Source organism: Oryctolagus cuniculus, chromosome 10 (genome assembly GCF_964237555.1).
Source record: "Oryctolagus cuniculus chromosome 10, mOryCun1.1, whole genome shotgun sequence".
Classification (NCBI taxonomy): domain Eukaryota; kingdom Metazoa; phylum Chordata; class Mammalia; order Lagomorpha; family Leporidae; genus Oryctolagus; species Oryctolagus cuniculus.
In genome coordinates this window covers 33,034,593-33,039,831 of record NC_091441.1, presented here as the reverse complement: position 1 = coordinate 33,039,831, position 5,239 = coordinate 33,034,593, and positions in this window count along the sequence as shown.

Genomic DNA, 5,239 nt, shown 5'->3' with positions numbered 1-5,239 from the left:
CCTAAATCAATGAGGGCAAAGTTTCTCATTAAGAATCTCTTAGCCTCCCTATTAGCTGTCCTGAGGAAAGAGAGAACATTTGTAAGAGTTTACCCTTAGCTATAGAAGTGAGAAAATTATGAGGATGACAGGTGAGTAGAAAGAAAAAAATAGCGTTAGATGACATCCTTCAAAAAATAGAGGGGAAGACCTGAAAAAATAATCTACAACTCAATATGAGTAAACTTTAACTCTACTTTTGGGGTAGTCCATGAATTATGACTGTTAGATGAAAAAGTAAATTAGAAAATTCATATGAAACTCACAGTATTATCTATTTGCATGTTGCCTATAGCCCAAACTACAAACAAACCTTGATGTTTCATGAAATGCTGCATAAAAAATCAAAGGTAGCCGGCGCCGCGGCTCACTAGGCTAATCCTCCGTCTAGCGGCGCCGGCACACCGGATTCTGTCCCGGTTGCCCCTCTTCCAGGCCAGCTCTCTGCTGTGGCCAGGGAGTGCAGTGGAGTGCTTGGGCCCTGCACCCCATGGGAGACCAGGAAAAGCACCTGGCTCCTGGCTCCTGCCATCGGATCAGCGCGGTGTGCCGGCCGCAGCGCGCCGGCCACGGCGGCCATTGGAGGGTGAACCAACGGCAAAGGAAGACCTTTCTCTCTGTCTCTCTCTCTCACTGTCCACTCTATCAAAAAAAAAAAAAAAAATCAAAGGTAAAATGTCTTGTTCATAGAATTGTATGGCCTGATGATGTGATGAAGGAGTCTCAAGTGTGCACCTTGCCAGACCTTTCTTTTCCATTGCTCCAACACAGTCTTGTAGAAAAAGATCATTCAAAGTAATTTCAGTTTGGCTTAAAATTTATCTGTATTCTGCAATTCTCCTGCCCCTTTTCCTCCCTCCCATGACAGTTACACAATAATACTGTATAAGTGCAGTAAAGAAGGAGAAGAAAATCAATTTCTGAAGTTACACCCTCAACTTTTCCAAAGCAGCTTGGTTCTCCCATTTCCTTTGCATTTTATACAAAATGTTCTACATTATTTCTAAATGCAAAATGGATCAATGTAACCAGTTAGACTCAAGAAGTTGTCAGGTTGAAGGAAAATGAAAAGATCATAGGAATATTAACAATTAGCTTTGTGTAAAGATAGCTAATTTAAAGCCAGACAACTTGAGATAAAATCCAGTAATTGTGTGTCTACGCATTTGATATTTCATATTTCTGACCTCAATTTCCTCATCTGTAAAATAGGAGAGATGAAAAAAAGAATGAGTGAACTCTTTCCAGATGGAACATTCCAGGCCAGCATTGAGGTGCAGTTGTCACCTGTGAAACCAGCATCCCTTAGGGGGGTGTTTTCATGTCAGTGGCTCCACTTCTGATTCAGTTCCTGGTTAATGGCCTGGGAAAGGCAGCAGAAGATAGCCCAAGGATGTGGGCCCCTACCACCCATGTGAGACTGAGATGGAGCTACTGGCTTGGGCTGTTTCTGCTCTCTTTTGCATGCTCGCTCTCTCTCTCTCTCTCTCTCTCTCTCCGATCTCTTTCTCTCTGTGTCTCTCCTTTTCTTCTCTCTTAACTCTTTCAAATAAATAAATAAATCTTAAAAATAAAAAGGTGTAACATTCCATGAGTCAAAATCTCTTAAAGAAATATTCAGTAAACTGAGACTCCCAAAGCAGATGGCCAAGGTGGCAACATCCAGAACGTGACAGCTTCTTGGTTACCCAATTACACCTTTCAAAGGAAAATAGGAAGTATCCAACTGCTTCCAATTATAATATGTGCTGTGTGGGAGAACGACAAAGTCAAATGTGTTAAAGTCCTAATGAGGTGTGTGGAAGCAACCTCCCTCTGCAGTTTGCAGGGTTTTCACATTGTTAGTTCTCACTGCCCCACCAGCAGGCATGGAGGGAGAGTCCAAGTGAAATGCTTTCTGGTGCGTGCAGATGACACAAAGAAAGATACACCAATGCCTTGATGCTACTATTTTCATACAAACTTGACAGAGGATTCCTAAATATTGATTTGCTCTCAGCATTAATATCCTGGTAGGAGAAATGCCAGGTATGTCGGAAATAGAGGCTAATAAATTCCCTAGAGAGCTTTACAGTGTGATCAACTTTCAAGAACTCTGGGTTAAGTTCACATGGAATTGTCACTGTTGCTTTCCTCAAAGCTGAAACGACACACCTCGATATAAGGCTAGACAAGACAGAATACTGAGCATTCCACGAGAGTATGTTTGCCACAAGAAGTGTACCTTGGTTTACCACACCCATGGTTAACAATCATTCAACTTTGAAAGTTTACTTATTTCTAGAGATATGCAAACTAATCCCTGCTTATTAGGTCCAATAGGATTATGAGAACTGATTGTGAAACATGGAATTTATTGTGTATTACAAGTTCAGTTCCTATTGAATGATCATAATGTTTTTTTCAGAATTATCTTTTTTAGTTTATTTTTTATCTTTGAGATGACCTAAGATGACATATTTTTGATTTACATTATAATCAAAGGCTTATTAGCTCCACTAAATGAAGTGTTCAACAAATAAAAAGTAAAAAGACCATAATTTACCAGGAATATAATAAAGGTCTATAAATAATAATCAAACAAAAAGAAAGCAAAGACGTTCAACTTTACTTACCTAAACTTTAAAATACTCACAAGATCATTAAAACTGAAGAAGTATATAATTTTTTTAAGATGTGTTTATTTATTTGAAAGGCAGAGTTACACAGTGGGAGAGAGAGATCCCCTGGTTCACTCCCCAGATGGCTGCAATGGTCAGAGATGAGCTGATCTGAAGCCAGGAGCCAGGAGTTTCTTCCGGGTCTCCCATGTGGGTGCAGGGGTGCAAGCACTTGGGCCATCTTCTACTGCTCTCCCTGGCCATTAGCAGAGAGCAGGATTGGAAATGGAGCAGGCAGAGCTCGAACTGGCTCACATATGGGATGCCAGTGCCACAGGCACTGGCTTAATCTACTACACCACAGTGCTGGCCAAGTGTGTAATTCTTAACAATTTAGTTGACAAAGATTTAAAGTCAAGTTTGACAGAACACATGGGTGTGGTAAACCAAATGCACACAGGCATTTCTTTCTCTTTTTTAAATTTTTAAATTTTTTTCTGAGGCTATAAAATGCTTAGGCTGGAAAAAATATCAAGAAAATTTTATCTCCCCCCAGGTTGATGTTTATAAATGGTTTTATCTTAAAGCTTTCTCTCCAGATATAAATGCTACAATCTTCTTTATTAGCCCAAATCTTTGTTTCACAATATTTTTGTTTATAAGTACTAGAACTCATTTTGCCTACAATTCTATTTTCAGTCATTCCTCTTTTAACCAAAGCCTTTAATTGTCTTACTGAGAATGGCTCAATAATTGGGTTGTAGATTGAAGACCAAACAAATGATATATTTTAATAAAGTTCATTTATGGATCTCACAAAGTTTTTTTAATGAATTCTGATTGAGCATTACAATTATAATTTTGTCTACTTAGATTAGCAAATCAAATATGACTGAGCGATCACTGGTGTCTTGGCCACATGGTTTGAAAAATCAATGTACAAAAGAAAACGTATCCTCTCTTCAATTACATCTCAAAATTAATTTTAAAGAACTTAGTTTCACTACCCAAAGTAAGTAGACTCTAGCTAATAGTCTTGGCGTTTTCGGTATGCGATATAAACTTTTTCCCCACTTATCTAAAGTTAATACATCCACACATTAATACATCCCCCAATGATCATTTTCTAATCATTTGTGACTGTGAGCTTTTGAAGAAAATATTACCCACTGCGACAAAGAGAAAACAAATTAGAGCCCCAAATTACTTCATCATTCTTACAACCCTAAAGGAGCAACACGAAACTATCACTTCTGAACATAGCACTTTATGCTATGTATTCAAGAAGCATTATTGTTAGGATACAAGGGTACCTCAAACTGTTTGAGGAAAAACATAATCAAAAGATAAATTCATCTTGGTGAAAATAATTGAAATCCATGAATAGTTTTTTCATAATATGCATTTCCATGACATTTTAAAAGACCTTTCATATGATTTCAATTTTTATTTTTTACCAGAATAAACACCCATTCATTCAATTTACCCACAATCATTTGGAAGTGCTCACATGTTATTTGCTTTGGACTAGATACAGAAGATTATGTGAAACCACCATGAAACTAATTCCATACCATCCAATACTCCTTATTTTTGATTATATATATATATATATATATATATTATTTGAAAGACAAATATTTTAATTTGATATATATAAGCATATATATATATATATTAATTATTTGAAAGGCAAAGAGAGAAAGTGAGATCTATTTTCCATTCACTGGTACATTCTCCAATGCTCACACCAGCTAGGCCAAGCAGAGTCAGGAGCCAGAATCTACACTTCGGTCTCCCACATGGATGGCAAGAACCCAAGTACTTGACCCATCACCATTGATTCATTAGCACCAACTTGGATTGAAGGTGGAACACCCAGGACTCTAAATAGAGGCTTAAATGTTACACTACATGCCTGCCAATAAAACATCTTTATTTTTCATATTATCCACTTTAATGCTGAAATCTCTTCATTGTATTAAGAGGTGAGTTTTCTGTCATGAGTGATGAAGCCATCAAGGTTCTTCTAATATGTTATAAGAAACCAAATTTAGGAATAGTCACATTTTCACTTTTTCAGACCAAAACCAACCTATGTCCAATATGTAAAGGAACCATAATTTCCCTTCTTTATCTCAATCCATCCCTCTCTCCACTCCCTACTGTGACCCTTAATTCTAACATGTCACTCAAGCTTGCCAGTACAGTGTACTCAGATAATACTTGTGCCCTCCTTTCCAGAAACCAACACATGTTAAGGCATGCCATGGGTTTTTGAGATGTTGCAGGACAACAGATGGCAGAGGAACTTCTCAGCTTAGAGAACGAATCTCTGGCAAGATGACTTCATTCTGAGGACTGAGGACATACATCTCTCCTGCCTTTGGGGGTGGTGGTGCAAGGGCCTTATATTTCAAAATTCCCATTAATCGTATTTGTTTCAGGTGATCTTCTATGTATATTATTGATAAGGCTTCAGGGAACCCCATTTAAAAAGTAACCCTTCCCAAATTTTCATGAAATTTTAATTCCATTCTGAATTTTATTATTTAGGCATTTGAAAAGAAAAGTAACTCATGTAACTCATGTTGCTCATG